We start from the raw sequence: 20,710 nt of genomic DNA, 5'->3' as shown, positions 1-20,710 counted from the left end.
GGAGGGAGTTTGGGTGCAGGAGGGGGCTCTGGACTGGGGAAGAGTGTTGGGGTGCAGGAGGGGTATGGGGTGCTGGCTCTGGGAGGGGGTTGAGGGCTGGGGCAGCGGCTTGAGGTGCAGGAGGGGGATCAGGTGCAGGAGGGGATATGGGGTGTTGGCTCCAGGAGGGGGCTAAGGGCTGGGGGTTGGGTTGCAGGCTCCCGCCGGGGGGCACTTACCTCCCAGTTGGCGGTGCAGCAGGGTTAAAGCAGGCTCCCTGCCTGCCCTGGCCCCACTCAGGCACATTGGCACCTCCTCCCCATCATGAGCCAGGCCATCCCCCACCCTGCCAGCCAGTAGTGCACCACATGGCCACGCTGCTCCCGGAAGGGGCCAACATGCCCCTGTGGCCTCTGGGGGGGCACGTGACTCTGCACGCTGCCACTGCCTGCAGGCATCGCTCCCGCAGCTCCCATTGGCCACAGCACCCTGTTCCGGACCAATGGGAGCTGTGGGGGCGGTGCTTGCAGGCAGAAGTAGCGCACAGAGACCCCTGTCCCCCCCCCGTCCCTCGCCACGGGGGCGTGCTGGCCACTTCCGGGAGCAGCATGGGGCCACGGCAGGCAGGGAGCTCCACTGCGTCGCCGTGGCCGGAGATCGTGATTGACTGGGAAAGTCTCCCGGATTAACCAGTCAATTGCGATTGATGGGTTGGTGACCACTGTCCTAGATGGATACAATTACATTCAGGTGTATTAAAATGCATATTGTTTGCTTGCATTCAGTTTACCAAGCAATCCAGATCACTTTGTATTAGTGACTTGTCCTCTTTATGATTTGCCCCAGTGTTTGTGTCATCTGTAAACGTTATCAATGATGATTTTACATTTTCTTCCAGAAAAGAGTTAAATAGCAAAAGGCCAAGAACCAATCCCTGCAGGACCCCACTAGAAATGCACCTGCTTGATGATAATTCTCTGTTTACAATGACATTTTGAGACCTATCAGTTAGTCAGTTTTTAATCCACTTAATATGTGTCATGTTAACTTTAAATCATTCCAGTTTTTTACTCAAAATATCATGCAGTACCAAATCAAATACCACACAAATGTCTAAGTATATTACACAGAATTACCTTTATCAACCAAAGTTTTGTAATCTCATCAAAATAAAATATCCAGTTAGTTTGACGGGATCTATTTTCCATAAATCCATGTTGACTGGAATTAATAATATGCCCTCCCTTAATTCTTTATTAATTGAGTCTGGTATAAACTGATCCATTCTATTGCTGGAGATCGATGTCAGACTGATGGGCCTATAATTACCCAGGTCATCTTGTTTACTCTTTTTATATATTGACACAACATTAGCTTTCTTCCAGTTTTGTCCATTTTTTTAAGAGATTGGAAATCAAGATTAATTATCCAGTGCACTCCTCATCCAGCTCTTTTAAAACTCTTGTATGCAAGTTACTTGGATCTGCTGATTTAAAAATGTCCATCTTTAGTAGTTTCTGATTAACATCCTCCTGAGGTACTAGTGGAATAGAAACTGTGTTATATGATGAGGCTACAGCTATAGAACAAAAATATTTATTTAACACATCTGTGTTTTCTACATTATTATTAATAATTCTACCATTTCCATCTAATAATGGACCAGTACCATTGTCAGGATTATTTTAGTTCCTAATATATTTTAAAAACTCCTTATTGTCCTTAATGTTGCTGGTCATAGATTTCTCCTTGTGTCCCTTGGCTTCCCTTATCAATTTTCTACAATTCCTAGCTTCTGATTTATATTCATTACTATCAACTTCCCATTCATTCCATTTATTTTAGACAGACCTTAACTTCCCCTCTAAACCAGGTCATTTTTTGTTACCAATATGACCTGCTTCCTCAATTTTGGCTTTCTGGGCACCTAATAAAGTTTTCTTAAACAATTGCCAAATAATATTAACATTTTTCTGATTAAACTCTTCCTCCCAGCTGATTTGGCTCATAATCATTTTCAGCTTTGTGAAATTAGCCCTTTTAAAGCACAAAGTATATTTATTACTGGTTTGGACTTTACACATTATAAATGTGACCAAGTCATGATTACTTGTACCTAAGCGACCATTCATTTTTAGTTCTGTGATCAGTTCCCCTCTATCTTTATCTGTCAACATGAGGTCTGATATAGAATCCCCCCGTGCTGGCTGCAACACTTTGTGTGTTAGGAAATTGACATCTGTACTGTTTAGGAATCCCCAGGGTTGAGAGTACTGGCAGCATGAGGCCTCCAGCATGTGTCACTCAAACTGAAGTTCTGTTCTGCTCAACCTGGCCAGGGATTCTGGAGGTGGCTGGAGAAACCCCTCGAGGTCCTGAGGCTCTTGTCATTTAACAGTGTTCCCAGAGGGCTGAGTGTAGCGTGACCAGATCCCGCTGGCCCTGCCGGGGATCTGCTCGTACTGACATCAAATCACATCTGCCTTTGGCTGCTGAGCAGGCCAGTGTCTGAGACCTGATCCTAACACCAGCATTTCAAGAGACCTTTACATCTTCAGCACCCTCAACAGAAACATAGGGTTAGCTCTGACCCTCCCCCGCTCAGCCCCCCACGACTCTCACTCCCACCCGTCTGGAGACCGGGAGCTTGGGTGAGAGCAAATGTCACAGCCAGGAGCAGAACCCAGGAGTGATCTTGCTCCCAGGCCAGGCTGGGATGAAGTTTTCACAAACTTGTCATTGACCGGCAGCCGGACCCAGCCTGAAGCTCCTGACCGGGGTGTCTGGCCCACAGGGCTGGGGAGAACAGGGCCAGGGCTATTGGAGAACGGGCTGGTGAGGGGACCTGCCCTAGGACCCCCACTCCAACATTTGTAGTGCCAGCTCAGGACTGGTTTGGGAGCTGCAACTGTCTGTTCCCAACAGGCTTTGTTGGTGCAGCTCTCACCTGCTCCTAGTCACGGACCCAGCTCCATCCTCTGACATCTGAGCCCCAAACTGCCGTGTGCCCTGGATCAGATCAACCGTCCCCCTCCCTCCCGACACGAATGGGAGCTGGAGTGGGCTGTATGTCTTAGCCCCTGGCAGAGATGTCTGCAATGACAGCTGCACATCGATCAGCTCCTAGGGCCAGGGCGCTCCCACCTGCCCCACCACAGGCCAGCCCAGGGCGCCCCCACCTGCCCCACCACAGGCCAGCCCAGGGCGCCCCTACCTGCCCAGGCAGCGCAGAGAGCAGCCGCCCTTAGCGTGCACTGCAGCTGTAGCACCCCGCCTGTGCTCTGGACTGTTCCCCTAGGGAGTCCCACAGCCTCCTGCTGCACCCAAAGCTCCGGCTCTCAGTGGCAGGGAGGGAAAGGTCAGTGCTGATGGGCCGCCTGGTGCTCTGACACCCCAGTGAGCCCCAAAGGAGAGGCCACTTGTTCTGCAGGGACGGGGGCGGAAGCTGGCTGCTCTGGGGAGGCCAGAGAGGAGGTGGTGGAGAGGAAAGCAGCAGGAGGCAGAGTGAAGACAGGGAGTCTGGGGGCGCTTGCTCTCCTGGGGGGGCCTGGCTGGGCCGTGTGAGGAGGGGACAGGCCCTTGTCCAAAGCTGCTCGGGCACACCGGTCTCTACACCACAGGGAGCAATCAGTGCATGACAGAGAATGCAGAAATCAGCCCCTGTGCCCCAGCCAGACCCTCCCAGACCCGACACACAGCTGCTGAATCTGCTCCTCCAGGCCCCCGGTTCCTCACCTGAGACAACTCATATGCGGGATCTGGGGTGGCCAATGTGTGAGGGCTGTGTGCCCACAGCTACGGTGGGGTACAAAGTACCATGGATCACAGCCTCCACTCTGGTCATTCCCAAAGGGCGTGAGCTGGTCACCCCACTTCCCGCCCAGCAGGGCCGGCTCCAGGTTTTTTGCCACGGCCGAAGCAAAGTGCAGCCCCAAAGGGCCGGAGTGCCGCCCCTTGAAAGGTGCCGCCCCAACCACATGCTTGGAACACTGGTGCCTATCGCCGGCCCTGCAGCCCAGTCACTACAGTAACAGCCAGTGTTGCTGCGTCACTGGGAATCACCGCCGGGGGGGGGGGGGGGGGGTATTCATACAGCACAGCACTAAAGCATCACGAACACCCGTAGCCATAGGAACATCAGTTAACACAGTAACCTCGGTAACCACAGCCGCATGGTTTAACAGAGCCCCGTGTAAACCCCGGAGCCGTCACTGGGTGCCCTGGGCCCTGAACAAGCGGTGGAGCCATTCACAGTCCCTGCAGACCCTTCTCCACCGAGGCTCTCAATTGCCCCTCTCTGAGAGCGGCTGCTGGGCTTTCCCACTCCCCACAATTTCACCTGATGTTTCCCTGGCCCCCAGACCCACGTTCTGGCTCTGTTCTCACCCATCTTCCCTGTACTAATTGGGAATGGACATCTTCTGGGGCCGGCCCTGGGGTCAGGCTATTGAGATGGTTGTGACGGAGCAGGGAGCGGGGCAGATTTGACCAGGGAATGTTGCAGGGGGGTTGCAGTGGGGATGTGGGACTTCCCTTGAAGGAAGCTACCTGAGCTGTAACCTGAGCCAGGAACGGGGGTGGGGAGAATTAACACCTTCTGCCCGGGAGACTGAACAAAGGAGAGGAGCAGCGGGAGGGGCTGGGAGTTCAGTTTCGGTTGGGGCTGGGTGGTGCAACGCAGGGAACCCCAAGCTGGGGTCTAAGCTCCCTGAACCTCCCAGAGGGACCTAATTGAGGGGGTCTGGTCGTACCTACACGCGTGACGAACTGGGACTGTTCTTGCTGGGGTGTGGGAATGCTGACAGGGGAGTGTGACTAGGATGGTCTGCATCGGGGGATGGGAGTCGGCCCAAGGGAACATACCTGAGCTTGTAACATGAGAACCCAGGAGGGGATTGGAGGTCAGGTGACTCCGGGGCCCGGGAAACTGAACAAAGGCTGTGGGAGGGGTCGCTGAAGGCAGAGTGCTGGAAGCAGGCTGGAAGGAGGCTGGAGAGATGGCTGGGAGGCAGAGATGGCTCTGACCCCCCAAATAGGGGTGGGCTGGCATGCCCTGGGACCCCAAGCTGGACTTAACTGAGGGGGTCCTGTTGTCTGTGCCTGCAAGACCTGTCTTGGACTGTATTCCTGTCATCCAAATAAACCTTCTGCTCTACTGGCTGGCTGAGAGTCATGGTGAATCGCAGGAAGCCGGGGGTGCAGGGCCCTGAGTCCCCCAATACTCCGTGACAGATGGTTGTGACGGAGCAGGGAGCGGGGCAGATTTGACCTGGGAATGTTGCAGGGGGGTTGCAGTGGGGATGTGGGACTTCCCTTGAAGGAAGCTACCTGAGCTGTAACCTGAGCCAGGAACGGAGGTGGGGAGAATTAACACCTTCTGCCCGGGAGACTGAACAAAGGAGAGGAGCAGCGGGAGGGGCTGGGAGTTCAGTTTCGGTTGGGGCTGGGTGGTGCAACGCAGGGAACCCCAAGCTGGGGTCTAAGCTCCCTGAACCTCCCAGAGGGACCTAATTGAGGGGGTCTGGTCGTACCTACACGCTCTGCTTGAGACTGTGTTCCTGTCCTTAAATAAACCTTCTGCTTTACTGGCTGGTTGAGAGTCACCAGCCAGACCAGATGATCATAATGGTCCCTTCTGACCTTAAAGTCTATGAGTCTATGAGTCACAGTGAATCTCAGGAAGAGGGGTGCAGGGCCCTGACTCCCCCACACTCCGCAACAATGGTTATTTATCGTGTGTATTAAAGGAGCTTCTAGAAGTTCTGACTGAGACCAGGGCCCCGTCACGCTGGGCACTGCCCAGACACAGAGAGGGAGAGACAGGCCCTGCCCAGCTGAGACCAGGCCCCGTCACGCCGGGCGCTGCTCAGACACAGAGAGGGGGACAGGCCCTGCCCAGCTGAGACCAGGCCCCGTCACGCCGGGCGCTGCCCAGACACAGAGAGGGAGACAGGCCCTGCCCAGCTGAGAACAGGCCCCGTCACGCCGGGCGCTGCCCAGACACAGAGAGGGGGACAGGCCCTGCCCAGCTGAGACCAGGGCCCCGTCACGCCGGGCACTGCACAGACACAGAGAGGGAGAGACAGGCCCTGCCCAGCTGAGACCAGGGCCCTGTTGTACCAAGTGCTGTCCGGACACACAGTGAAAGACAGGCCCTGGCCCCAGGAACTTGTACCCTAAAAGGACAAGGCAGACAAAGAGAAGTATCACCCTGCCCATGTCACAGATGGGGAATGAGGACCCAGAGACAGCCAGATTTGTGCAGCAGACAGGGACAGTAAATAGTTTCACATCTTGGGAAAAACGCTCAGGAATCGACAATGGAGAAATCTATCAGCACCGACCCTTCCCTGCAAACGGCTTCAGGTTTGGCAGATTGGCATTTCCCACCTGGCTCTTGTGCACAGGAGTCGACGGCAGAGCCAGGACCTGAAACCAGATCCCCCTAGTCCCAGCCCAGGGCCTTGCGCACCCTCTGTCAGCCCATCTCCCTGGAGCAGGCTACGAGTCCCTCTGGGCTGGCTGGAGCAGGCCCAATGGCCACTTTCTCAAGGAGCCAAGTCAATTCACTGGGCGTTTGCAGAAGCTCTTCAGCACCCCTCCTGTCGGTGGTCAGGGTGGAGGCATATGCCCCTCTGAACAGCCCTGTCTGCACCACGTCCACGTCACAGGGCCACGCTAGAGCTACACGGGGACGCCTGCCCCTGCAGCGAGCCTTGGGCGGCGCTTAGGGTCCCTCCTGCATTCGAGCTGTGCTGAGGGAGCCAGGGCAGCACCCCACAATCAGCTTCAGTTTCCTTTCCAGCTAAGATGCCCCGTGCAGCCCAGAGGGAACCCCTGGCCCCACCACCAAGTCCTACCGTGCAGCCAGGATCTGAGACCTTCACTTCAAGCCATCCACACAAGAGACTCACGCTCTGCAAGTCCTCAATCAGCCACCTACTCTCCCTGGGACACAAAGTGCCCATGTGGTGCAGGCACAGCCGGGCGGAGGTAAGGCCGAGCGGTCTGCACCAGCACAGACATGGGGCATAAGGTACATTCCCCACCCAGCCCCAGGGCACAGCTCCTACACAAACACAGCCATACGCGTGTGCGAGATGCACCCTAGGCCAGCACAGAAACGGGATGTGAGTCTTGGACCTCCAAATAGACACCAACCCCTGTGCAAACAGCCCTGTGCAGGCATAAGGCATGGCCCTCCCTTGTAAGCCAAATGCACAGAGCCTGCCCCGGCAGTCCCTGGGCAATCAACCCGATGAGACGGGGGCATGAGGCACTGGACCACCCTGGCTGACAAGCCACATGGGCACATTGCAGCATGACGCATGGCTCTTCATGCCTGCAGAGCCACGTGGGCAGGGGGCATGGCCCATGCTGCAATGTGCCCAGCCTCAGGGCTAGGAACCACTGCATGCCACAGAGAAGGGTACGAGTAACGAGGCTGGCATGCAATGGGAGCAGCAGTCACACAGATGTTTGCAGCAAACTCCCAGTGCCCATAGCTGGAGCTGGCAGAGCCCCTGTGGTCCCTGGCCCATGACTCTTCACATCCTGCTGGGTCTCAGTGACTGGAGCTACCGAGTCCCAGAGCTCCTGGCTGGCCAATCCCCAGGGCTCACGCTAGAAAATTCCTGGTGACACCAGCTGGCCAAGACCCAGGGACCAAGAGCCCTAGGCTGGAAGGCTCCTCGTGCCAACTGCTAGCTGAATGCCACTGCTGATGGCTCACAGCGGCCTTGTGACCCCAGAGCCAGTGGTTTGCTGCATCCCAGAGTCCCTTGGCTGGCCAAGTGCCAGAAGCTAGGGGAGCCGCAGTGTTCCCAGCTGGCAAAGTGCAGAGCCAAGGGCCCGGGTGCTGCTGGCTGGCCGGCCTGTGCAGCGTGCTAGGAAAGGAATTCTGACCTGTACTCACAGGCGAGTGTCGCTGAGACGCAGAGCTCCTGAGACTCCAGCCAGAGCAGAGACCAGGTGGCTGCGGCTCCAGGAGCCCAGAGAGCCGGCACAGCCTCAGCACAGCTGCCTCTGCTTAGCCACTGTAATAGGATCAAGCTGCCTCCATCTGTTTGTCTGGGCCTGCCAGGCTAATCTACCTCCCTGCAGCCTGGCTGTCCCTGTCCCTCCCTGCACACGCCGAGGGGCGGGACCACCCCTCACATCCCTGACCTGGGCATGGCCCCCTTTAAGGGCAGCTGCTCAGCACAGCCTGCCCCAGCCCCAGGGGGACTGTTAGGATGACTGGCACTTCTGGGGCAGGCTCTGCCCTCTGCTGCCCACGGGGCCTGTCAGGGAGCTGGGCTGACAGGGAGGGTGGCCGTGTGGTTGGGGCACTGGCCTGGTGAGCTGGGTTCAATTCCCTGCTAGGCAGCACGTGGCAAGTCCCTGTGTGTCTCTGCCCCAGTTTCCCGTGGTGACATTGGGGAAAAGCTGTTCTGGCTGCAGGCCCTTTGGGGCGGGGCCTGTGTGACTCCCAGTGCCAGGGGGCTGCGACTTTCGCCACCTGCTGCACTAAGAGGTGACCAGACAATCCACGTCAAAAGCCAGGCCAGTTTCTATGCTCAGGGCTGCACGCTAGCCAGCCAGGGACCACATTCTGGTGTGCCGTGACACGGGGGTATTTCCTGGGATGGCGGATCTCTGCCAGGAAACACTGAATAAGTGCCGTCAACCCTCAATTGGAGCAAAAGCACAGCTCAGACAGTCACCAAACCCCGTTCCTCGCCCTGAACACTCTCCCTGGGGCCGGCTGCCCCAGCAGACCCCCAGTGCCTTCGACCCATCACAGCAACACACCTGCAACAGGGGCAGACGAAGCAGTTTTATGGAATGAAGAACTAGCACAAATCAGGAGGTGGGCTAGCTCAGTGGTTTGAGCATTGCCCCCCCCCCCCCAAACCTAGGGTTGTAAGTTCAGCCCTTGAGGGGGCCATTTAAGGTACTGCGGCAAAATCAGTACTTGGTCCTGCTAGTGAAGGCAGGGGGCTGGAGTGGACTCAATGAGCTTTCAAGGTCCCTTCCAGTTCTAGGAGATAAGTATATCTTCATTGATGTTAATTTTAGGGGGGGGAGGGATCAGGGCCAGCTCCGGCTTTTTTGCCGCCCCAGGAGGGCGCCGAGCCCGGTCTCGGGCCGCTCTCCCCGACCTGCCGGAGCACCGGGGAGGAGGGCGGAGAGCCCAGCCGGAGCTCCGCTCTCCCCGGCGTCCACAGCGCCGCGGGGAGGGCGGCGAGCCTACTGCGGCTCCGCTCTCCCTGGCGGTTGGAGCCGGAGCACCACGCCGCGCCGCCCCCCTCCAGGTGCCGCCCCAAGCACAAGCTTGGTGGGCTGGTCCCTGGCGGTGGCCCTGGGAGGGATAGCTCAGTGGTTTGAGCATTGGCCTGCTAAACCTAGGGTTGTGAGTTCAATCCTTGAGGGGGTCATTTAAGGAACTGTGGTAAAAATCTGTCTGGTGATTGGTCCTGCTTTGAGCAGGGGGTTGGACTAGAGGACCTCCTGAGGTCCCTTGCAGCCCTGATATGCTATTTTAGGGTCCTGCAGAGACACTGGGCAATTGTAGGAGAACCCAGGCCTGCCTGGTAGCCCTGGGGTACAAAGTCACTTTACTGTGACACAAATAACAAAGGACCCCCAGCCCGCAATTCCGTGCATTAGAGCCAAAGGCGTGCTCGAAGCCAGACAGAACACAATACAGCAGGGCGGATAGCCTGGGCCTGACCTCTGCCCTCACCATCCAGGGACCAGCACAACAGGGCACAGAAGGCCCATGACAGTCCGGCTCCCCCCGCCGGGACTCACAGCAAAGGCAACAGGCCAGCTGACCACCCGGGTCCCACCCAGGACAAGTTCCTGTCTCAGACACAGCACAGGGGGGATTTGCTTGGATGGTTTGACGAGAATCTGCTGATATTTGGGGAGGAGGTGACCAACCCTCTGTGGAGAAAGAAGTGGTTCCGGACTATTTAGAAAAGCTGGACGAGCACAAGTCCATGGCCCGGATGCCGGATGCACTGCATCCAAGGATACTAAAGGAGTTGGCGGATGTGATTGCAGAGCCATTGGCCATTATCTTTGAAAACTCATGGCGATCGGGGGAGGTCCTGGATGTCTGGAAAAAGGCTAATGTAGTGCCCATCTTTGATAAAGGGAAGGAGGAGGATCCGGGAAACTACAGGCCAGTCAGCCTCATCTCAGTCCCTGGAAAAATCATGGAGCAGGTCCTCAAGGAATCAATTCTGAAGCACTTAGAGGAGAGGAAAGTGATCAGGAACAGTCAGCATGGATTCACCAAGTGCAAGTCATGCCTGACTAACCTAATTGCCTTCTATGAGGAGATAACTGACACTGTGAATGAGGGGAAAGCAGTGGATGTGTTATTCCTTGATTTTAGCAAAGCTTTTGATATGGTCTCCCAAAGTATTCTTGCTGGCAAGTTAAAGAAGTATGGGCTGGATGAATGGACTATAAGGTGGATAGAAAGCTGGCTAGATCGTTGGGCTCAACAGGTAGTGATCAATGGCTCCATATCTAGTTGGCAGCCAGTATCAAGCGGAGTGCCCCAAGTATCGGTCCAGTTTTGTTCAATATCTTCATTAATGATCTGGAGGATGGCGTGTTATTCACCCTCAGCAAGTTTGCAGGTGATACTAAACTGGGAGGAGTGGTAGATATGCTGGAGGGTAGGGATAGGATACAAAGGGACCTAGACAAATTTGAGGATTGGGCCAAAAGAAACCTGATGAGGTTCAACAACGACAAGTGCAGAGTCCTGCACTTAGGACGGAAGAATCCTATGCACTGTTACAGACTGGGGACCGAATGGCTAGGAAGCAGTTCTGCAGAAAAGGACCTAGGGGTCACAGTGGACGAGAAGCTGGATATGAGTCGACAGTGTGCCCTTGTTGCCAAGAAGGCTAACGGCATTTTGGGCTGTATAAGTAGGGGTATTGCCAGCAGATCGAGGGACTACCTGAAAGGGGGTTCCAAAGAGGATGGATCTAGACTCTTCTCAGTAGTAGCAGATGACAGAACAAGGAGCAATGGTCTCATGTTGCAGTGGGGGAGGTTTAGGTTGGATATTAGGGAAAACTTTTTCACTAGGAGGGTGGTGGAATTTCCCTAGGTGGGTTCCCTAGGGAGGTGGTGGAATTTCCTTCCTTAGAGGTTTTTAAGGTCAGGCTTGACAAAGCCCTGGCTGGGATGATTTAGTTGGGGTTGGTCCTGCTGGGAGCAGGGGGTTGGACTAGATACCTCCTGAGGTCCCTTCCAACCCTGATAGTCTATGATTCTAAGAAATAAATAGGTAACCCCTCTGCACTGACCCTCCCCCTCCCTCTGCTTTCTAGGAACCGGCTGCACTGACCCTCACCCTCCCTGGGACCCTTCTGTAATGACCCTCCCCCTCCCTGGGACCCAGCTGCACTGACCCTCCCCCTCCCCCGGCTCACTAGGACCCGGCTGCCCTGACCCTCCCCCTCCCATAACCTCAGGGACAGGGGATCACAGAGGGAAGAGATGCTTCAGCCTGATTCTCAGCTGTGCACACACAGAAATGAGTGAGCAAAGGCACCTGCTGCATTTGCACATTGAATCATTGTGCTTGCACACTTTTAAGGTACCTTTTTGCAAACTGGGCCTGGCACAGATGCACTCCAATGTGAGCGTGAGACGGTGGCTGCTCCCAGCTAAACTCGGGGTGGTTCTGGGCTGTGCATACGTGCGTGGGTAGGCAGCATGGGCTCTCCATCTGCCATGTGCTCCACGCCCGAAGCTTTAGGGTTCTCCTTCTGCTGTTCGGCGGCCAGGATCCTGCTAGCCCCATGCTAGGCCCATCCAGCCTTGCAGAAACCTGCCACCTCCAGCTAGCCACTGAGAGAAGCCAAGGGGGGAACAGACCTGTTGCCCCCAGTGACCTCAGCGGGCTGGGGGTGGGGGGAGAGGGCTGGGACACCCTGCCTGGCCCATTGCAATGGCCAGTGTTATTAACCAGCCAAGAGTTCTCACTCTGCACACAGCACTGCAGAGGGGCAGTTAAACAAGTGGATACATGCAAATGTTAAGGTTCCTATAGAGGCATTAACTGAGCCACATTGTTCAGATGGGGCCTCAATCCCCCGCCCAGGCCCTCTGCAAAGGGGGGTAGGAGAAGCTCTGGGACAGCCAAAGGCTTGTGCTCAGATACGTCGGTGGTGGGCAGCAGGAACCTGACTGAAAGGAGCTACAGCCAAACTGCCTGGTGTGGCCAAGGTGGTATCTGACCGAGCTCAGTAAGGTTTTGAAAGACAGCTATTAATCCCAGTGATGGGGTGAAGGGAAGGGGGGTCCTGTGACATTCTCCAGGGAGCTGAGCTGAGGGTGCCAGGTCCAGCGGAGCTGTGGGAAGCAGGAAGCAAAGCGGTTTTCCCCTTAACACCACTTTCCTTTTGCTTTTAAGAACCGTTGTGGTTGAAATCCCTGCCCTGTGCATGGCTGGGGAGCCCTTGCCAAGCTCGCCCAAACCCGGACCCCTTCCCTTGGCCTGGGCCTGACCTTGTTCTGCGCGAGACGGAATCGATTACCCGCTTATCATGGGAACAAGCAGGATGCTGCTGTACGGAGGAGCCAGAGGTGGGGGGCTCTGCTATGGGGAGTAGAGGCAAGGAGGGCGGGGGACCTCAGGTACAGGGGGCTGGGAACTCTCCTATGCGGGGACAGAGGCTGGGAGTGCTACTGGTAGGGTTACCATATTTTGTGCCTCTGAAAGGAGGACACTCCACGGGGCCCCGGCCCCGCCCCCGCCCTCAGCCCCGCCCCAACTCCGCCCCTTCCCCAAAAGTCTCCGCCCCCTCCCCTGCTTCCCGCGAACATTTGATTCGCGGGAAGCCTGAAGCAGGTAAGGGGGAGTGTGGGGGGAGGAGGCGCGGCCCAGGCTGGCCCCCCCGGCGTTTCCAGCCTGGATCGGCTCGGGCCCTGGGGTGCCGGCCCCCGGCTGACCACCCCCGGCCTGCCCAGCACTGCCGGTCCCCGGGCCCCCGGTACCGCACCCCCTGCCCCCGGCACCGCACCGCACCGCCGGTCCTGGCCCCCGGCCCAGCCCAGCCCGGCCCCCGAGCCCCCAGCCCGGCCCGGCCCCCGAGCCCCCGGCCCGGCACCGCACCGCCGGCCCTGCCCCACTGTCCCGGCCCCCAGCCCAGCCCGGCCCGGCCCCCGAGCCCCCGGCCCAGCCCCCGAGCACCCGCACGGCCGGCCCGGCATGTCCCGATTTTCCCGAACATGTCCGGCTTTTTGGGCTTTCCCCCCAGACGGGGATTTGGAGCCCAAAAAGCCGGACATGTCCGGGAAAATCCGGACGTATGGTAACCCTAGCTACTGGGAGGGACAGGGAGCTGGGAAGTCTCCTATGGGAGGGAGCATGCACACAGCAGAGCCCAGGGTCTCTCACTGGGAGACGTGTCCACTGGGCCAGCTGTCTATTGAAGCCTCCCCCAAGCCCCTGTCAACCCAAGCCCTAGGGCAGCATCTCATCAGCTTCCTGGCGGCCACCCTCAGCCCGGGCCTATAGGAAACAGGCACTGTAACTGCTCAGGAAAGAGACTCTGCCGCCCTGTCCCCAGAGGCTTCTCTGCAGAGAGCTCCGTGAAAACCCTGCTCGGGGGGTGGGGGCAACAGGAGGCAGAAGGAATGTGATGGCAAGTGGGAATCCTCTGTAATATTGTTATGACTGATGTGATGCTGGCAGAGCAGGTACCAGCTCGTGCCAAGGCTGCAGGTGTCAGTTGAGCACTGACAAATTCAGAGCTGGACACCAGCGCAGCTCTCCCGTATGTTAGTGTTGTCCAAGTTAGGGGTGAGCCTTACAAGAATGTGTTCAGCATTTAGACTCTGTGGAACGCTCGTACGCTGCTGCCTGAGTGAATCTCCAGTGATGTCTATATCCCATGTTACAAGGTGATACAAAGCTTTGCTTTATAACTGCAGAAATGCCTGCTCTGACCCTGTGAGCCCAGGCAGGAGGAATGGTCCACCGCCCATCAGGAAGGACGATCAGAACTCAATGGGCCCTTGTACAACATCAGGATACAAAGACTTGGTTAAGGGCCCTCTCACACCCATGCAGTCGTTAAGTGCAGGAAAGCCTGTCCCATCAGCTTGAATGCTGGAAGCAGGGCTGGCTCCAGGCACCAGCCTGGCAAGCAGGTGCTTGGGGCAGCCGCTTTGGAGAGGGGCGGCACGTCCAGGTATTCGGTGGCAATTCGGCGGATGGTCCCTCAGTCCCGCTCGGAGCAAAGGACCTCCCGCCGAATTGCCATCGCGATCGCGGCTTTTTTTTTTTTTTTTTTTTTGGCTGCTTGGGGCGGCCAAAACCCTGGAGCCGGCCCTGGCTGGAAGAAGGGAAGAAAACAGGACCGCAAGAAAATTGTGCATCTCACTCTTTGCTGTTTGGACTCTCCCAGGGCTGGAGCTAGGGAAGAGAAGCAGAGACCCCAGGGTCAACCAGGGTTAGCCCTATCCGACATTCATTGCTGACAGATTGCTATAGCTCTCTCGCCTTAGAGACGGTAACTCATTTGTGTGTACATGTTGCCTGCTTTAATGTGTAAATAACGCTCTCGTTTCTTTTTCCTAGCTAATAAATCCTGCATTAGTTTGCTATAGGATTGGCCACCAGCGTTGTCTTTGGTGTGAGACGGGGGTGGCAGACAGACTGGAGGGCCCTAGGGCCTGTCTGTGACGCCGTGGTAAGACTGTTCCAGCGCGTCAGGAGTTCACACTTGTTGCTGGGTTGGTGAAATCTAACCATAGAACACACAACCGGTCTGGGGCGTCTGCCCAGCTTCTGACAGTCTGCCCTGAGGCTGGCACTCACGGCTGTGAACCGCTCCAGACAGCGAGACGCAGGGCAGTGACTTAGGAGTCGAAGGGCTAAAATGCTGCCCCTGGAGGAAAGCAGGAGACAGGAGAGGTGAACGGGTTGTTCGGGACTGGCCAGAACTGACCCAGATCCATGGAGGCTGCAGAAAGACAGTGGGAACCCCAAGGACTGAGCTACTGACCCCACCAGGGGCAATTCTGGCAGGCAGCACATGTGAGCATGGCAGGCGGGCAGGAGGAGGACAATGGGGGCGGTGGCGGTAGGTATGTCTGCACTCACAACACTACCATGTCGATGGGAGGGGTTCTCTCTGGCGCAGGTACCCCCCCCCCCCCGAGAGGCCGTAGCTAGGTCCCCTGGGGGTTAAGTTGGAGCAGCCATGTCTCTCCGAGGTGCGGCTCTGCACACCCTGCAAAGACACAGCTCTTCCGATGGGCCAGACACCGAGGATGGAAACCGAGGTGGTTCCTACAGGAAAAGGGAGCCTTGGCATTGGCCAGTCTGGACTGTGTCTTTGCTGCCCTACGCTGGTCTACAGGCTCCCCATGCCGTGTTCCAGGGGACCCCTAAACCCTCCTCTGTTTGGAAAGGCTGCCTGGTGTCACTGTTATGGGTCCCTGAACCTCTCTGCAGCCTCTCTGAGCCAGAGCCTGTCTCAGCATGAATTGCTGGGCAGAGCTCATGGGGTAAAACAGCTGGAGCCCAGCTGCTCAGCCTTGGGGTGTTAAGGCCTATGGCCTGCTCTTAAGGCAGACTGGGACCCCGACGGGTCCTTCAAGGGCCTGTTGAAAAGCTGGCACATCACAGAGCCTGCGGATAGTGCTGTCCCACAAGCAAACAGAGCAAGACGATACATAAGGAGTGCAATGTCCACGGAGACGAAGGAGAGGGGACCCAGAGAAACAGAGAGTGCGGGGCAGACCGGCTGCTGCTCATCCCGTCGCCCAGGACACACAGGCAACGGCAAATCCCACTGGGGCCAGTGTAACCGGCGGGGCTGGACCTGGCAACTCCTAAATCTGCCCGAACTCTCCACATCCTAATCCCCATGCATAACACACACACACACACGCAGAGACATAGACACACACACACAGAGACATAGACACGCACACAGACAGACACACATGCACACAGACACATACATACACAGACACACACAGGCACACACAGACACCGATAAACACACAGACAGATACACACACAGACAAACACAGAGACACACTCACAGACAGACACCCACACCCCCACATAGACAGACCCACATGCACACACACACACACACACACACACACACACACTCGCACTCAGGCACACATGCACACAGACACACAGAGACAGAGACACACACACAGACACACATGCAGCGACACAGACAAACAGACGTACACACTCATCTCACAAATCAAATCAGACACTGGCTCCCCGCAGGCTTCTGTGCTGTAACAGCCAGCACGCACACACATACCACCCCCCGGTGCCGCTCTCAGCTCCCCATATCCCCTTTCATCCCCTACCACCTCCACAGCTCTGCCCCACATTTCCCCTCTGTGATGTTATTGACATGAACTGGGACCGTATAGATCATTGTTGCAACCAGGGTCCTGTAGTGGCACCAAATCTTTTCTAAAGGGGGTCAAATGGGGTGTCTAAGACAAGGTTATGGTTTACTGGTTATGATTATGCTGTCTGTATGTGTGTATCAGTTTTGTAGTTGAAGTTATGAATATTGTCTCTGTACTGTCTGTATTTCAAACTTATGCTATGCTTCTGGGAAACTTCCCAGACAAGTTTGCATCAGCACTGCCTAGCCTGCTTGATGGCCCATTTGCTTGATGTCTACACAATTGACCCATTGAGAGAAGGCAGATACGCCTTGTGTGACGAAGTGGGGGGTTTTCTTGTTTTCTGTGGAGTGTTCAATGGTTTGCACGCGGAGGAGGTGGGACTCAGTTTCCCTGGGTGTTACTGGTTTAACGAGGTGAAGGGAGAAGGAGTTTGTTTTGCAGAGGACCGGAGAGAGGACTTGGGGACCCCACCGATGGCCTGGAGGATGGATACCCCAGCGACCGGTGACCTGGCGACCTGGCGACCTGGTGACCTGGAGGCCCAGCTGAGGAGACGCAGCCGGTTCTGGCCAGTGGGCGGACAATGGGTTCCAGAGTGAGGACCCTGTGACCTAACCAGCCGGTTCCAGCCAGAGGACAGAAGCGAGGAGAGGAGGCCCTGGTTTACGACCCTGTTTACCTAGAGAGAAGACAATGGACAGAGGCAGGGCCTGGGGCCGGTGATCTCAGATGCCCAGCTGGGAAGCAGGGGGGCTCTGGGCTGGAGACGGGGAGCAGGCAGAGCCCACCTGGAGGCAGAGAGACTGGGATGTGCTGGGCTGAGGGAGGCCAGGCCTGAGGCCCTGAGAGTTTCCTGTGCTGTGTTCAACTCTCAATAAATCCTCCTGTTTTATGCTGGCTGAGAGTCATTCCGGTCTAGAGAACAGGGTGGCATCAACTCCTTTGGGGGTGGAGGCCCCAGGGATCCAGAGCGAGTGGACTCCCTGAGGGGGCCCACAGCAGAGACAGACGTGCTAAGGCTCAGAGAGATGCAGCTCCAGGAGGTGGAGGGACCTGACCCCAAGAGAGAGTGGACCCCCGAGAAGGGCTGTCGCACTGAAAGGGGCACCCCGCACGGACCGCACGGGGCCAAGAGTGGGCACAATCTGTGAGTCCGTGACACCTTGTGACTCAGCAAAGTATGCAGGGACAGGCCTATGGACAGAACTCTGAGGTTCTCCCAGGCCATGTGATGGACAGCTTGTCCTTGGGACAAAGAAAGCAGAGACCACATGGCAAGAGACTATAAAAAGCTGCTGCAGCTCCTCCAGCTTGTCTTCAATCCTGCTTCTGACCTCTGGAGGGACTGTGCTACAAACGGAAGCTCTGAACAAAGGACTGAATGACCCATCCCAGCTGGGGATGTTCCAGAGACTTGATTTAAACCTGCACATCACTGCTACAAGCCTGAACCAAGAACTTTGCCATCACTGTATGGAATTGATTCCATTTAACCAATTCTAGCTCTCATCTCTATCTTCTTCCTTTTATGAATAAACCTTTAGATTTTAGATTCTAAAGGACTGGCAATAGCGTGATTTGTGGGTAAGATCTGATTTGTATATTGACCTGGGTCTGGGGCTTGGTCCTTTGGGATCGGGAGAACCTTTTTTCTTTTACTGGGGTATTGGTTTTCATAACCATTCATCCCCATAATGAGTGGCAGTGGTGGTGATACTGGGAAACTGGAGTGTCTAAGGGAATTGCTTGAGTGACTTGTGGTTTGCCAGTGGGGTGAGACCGAAGTCCTCTCTGTCTCGCTGATTTGGTGCCTTGGTGTGCAAAGGAACCCCAGCCTTGGGCTGTAACTGCCCTGCTTTAAGCAATTTGTCCTGAATTGGCACTCTCTGTTGGGTCCCGCCAGAACCAGCATCGTTACACCCTCCTGCCAGCACAGCCCAGGCGGCTGCTGGCTCCCTCTGCCTCCGCCTTCCCTGCTGGTTGCCGGGTGCTGCTTGGGGTGGTGCTGGCACACACCTGCACTCTGCTCTGGGGTGGGGCATATCCAGGCACCTGTCGGATCATAGAATTGTAGGACTGGATGGGCCCTCCAGAGATCATCTAGCCCAGTCCCCTGCACTGAGGCAGGACTAAGTATTATCTGGACCATCCCTGACCCGTGTTTGTCTAGCCTGCTCTTAAACATCTCCAATGAGGGGGGATTCCACAACCTCCCTGGGCAATTTATCCCAGGGCTTAACCACCCTGACAGTGAGGAAGTTTTTCCTAATGTCCAACCTAAACCATCCTTGCTGCAATTTAAGCCCATTGCTTCTTGTCCACATCTTTCCTGAAATGTGGCGCCCAGAAGTGGACACAACACTCCAGTAGTTCTCAAACTTTTTTTTTTCGCAGACCACCTGAAAATTGCTGAGGGTCTCGGCGGCCCACTTAATGATCTTTCCAAATGTTGTTTGTACCATTAGCTAACTATTGTAAAGCGCTTTGGATAAAAGTGCTATATAAAAAAATCCTTAATAATAATAAACTTTTTTTGTTCTACAACTAAAAGCCCACAACTCATATTTTAATATCAGTAGTCTTACCTTTCTAATGGGAGGGATGTGCCCTCTCTCCCCCTCCACGGCAGCCACAGAGCTGGGGCTGGGAAGGAGGAGGGTCTCTCCTCCACCATGGCAGGCCCCGAGCTGGGGCTGGGAAGGAGGGGGGTCTCTCCCCCACCATGGCAGGCCCCGAGCTGGGGCTGGGAAGGAGGGCTGTGTCTCCCCGGCAGCTGCAGCCCTGGAGCTGGGGAAAGTCGCCTCTTTCTCTGGCCGCCGCAGCCCTGCACATCCCAAATTTCCCCCACTCCCTCTTCTCACCCCACTGCCCCCGTCCACCTACCCTCTATTCCCCCCAAGGCCACCACCTCACCTTACATGGGCATCTTCTCCAGGGTCCAGGCACCTAATCAGTGGAGCCATGCCTGCACGGCTCCACTAATTAGGTGGGTGGCCCTTCTTTCTCTTGTGTGTGGCCGCCCAGGCACACACCTTAGAGGGAACTATCCACAAACCACCTGAATGGAGCTCGCGGACCACTGGTGGTCCACGTACCACAGTTTGAGAACCTCTGCATTACTCCTTTTGAGGCCTAATCAGCGTGGAGCAGAGCGGAAGAATTACTTCTCGTGTCTTGCTTACAACACTCCTGCTAATACAGCCCGGAACAGTGTTTGCTTTTTTTGGAACACTGTCACACTGTTCACTCATATTTACCTTGTGATCCCCTCTGACCCCCCGATCCCTTCCCGCAGTGCTCCTTCCTGGGCAGTCATTTCCCATTGTGTATGTGCAACATACAGAGATCCCGTCTCTGCTTCCTTTAGAACCTGCCCAAACGCCACCACATACCCTCCCTCCTGGCTGCTCAGAGCCTGGGCCAGGCCAGGCCTTTTCCCCCGCCCCAATTACTGGCCCCCTCTCAGCCTGCCCACCTCCTTCCTCTTCCTCTCCTTCCACCTTCACAGTGATGCTGCTAGGATCCCCCTCCCAGCACTGCTCTGGGCATGTCCATCCCCACCCCCCATTCCAATCCTCATCAGCCCCCACTGCAGCAAGCTCACGTTCCCCAGTCTCCCCTCTGGGCTCTGCACAGTCCTACCCACCCACATCTCCCTCTCCGGCTGCCTGCCTGAGCCCTACCATAGGCTCCCACCAGGCTGCCCCTCACTCCCGCCCGGGACGTCTGTGCCATCCCGAAGGGTGCTCCCCAGAGGGTTACAGGCAGGGACCTACCTGATGAGAATGTCACAGGCTTGAGGTTCATGGAAATCCCTCTTCATCTACCTAGGGGTGAGAAGACGCAGAGAGGGCAGGAGGTCAATAGCATGTAGTGCCCCTTGCACCCATCCCAGAGCCAGAGCGCAGTGCAGACAGACAGGGACTCAGGATAAGCAGATGTTCTGTCGGGCATCCACCCGGCCAGCAGTGTGGATAGGACGAATTGGCACTCAGGAGCTGAGCGCCCAGCCCCAGCGCTCCCCCTGTCTGCCCAGGGACCGCACCTGCACACTGAGCAGGGGTGGGGAGAGAGCAGAGCTGGGGTGTCCCTAGCGTGGGGAGGTGGGAGCAATCCCCCCCCCCCACGCTTCCCAAGGCAACGAGCACTGCCCCATCTGGGACCTGCACCGACCCCCCCGGGAAGGGGCAGAGCCCCCAGCCCCATCCGGAACCTGCGCCGACCCCCCGAGGAAGCCCTGGGCTATCCACGGAGCAGGCAGGTCTCGAGGGATCAGCATGGACTGTCACTCATCCCCAGGCCCAGGTCCGCCCCA

At 56.4% G+C, this 20,710-nt stretch overlaps 1 protein-coding gene across 1 annotated transcript in view; it reads right to left on the bottom strand.

The window, feature by feature from the left end:
- Nucleotides 1-20,220, bottom strand: part of SHANK3 (SH3 and multiple ankyrin repeat domains 3) — a 650,584-nt gene extending 630,364 nt beyond the window's left edge. Inside the window, exon 1 of the mRNA XM_054034834.1 lies at nucleotides 20,172-20,220. The gene's annotated coding sequence lies outside the window, so the exon portion shown is untranslated. The remainder of the gene's footprint in view (nucleotides 1-20,171) is intronic.
- Between the last annotated feature and the right edge of the window lie 490 nt (nucleotides 20,221-20,710).

Source organism: Malaclemys terrapin, chromosome 1 (assembly GCF_027887155.1).
Source record: "Malaclemys terrapin pileata isolate rMalTer1 chromosome 1, rMalTer1.hap1, whole genome shotgun sequence".
NCBI lineage: Eukaryota > Metazoa > Chordata > Testudines > Emydidae > Malaclemys > Malaclemys terrapin.
Note: the sequence above shows the minus strand (reverse complement) of the source record. Positions and strands in the feature narration are given on the sequence as shown.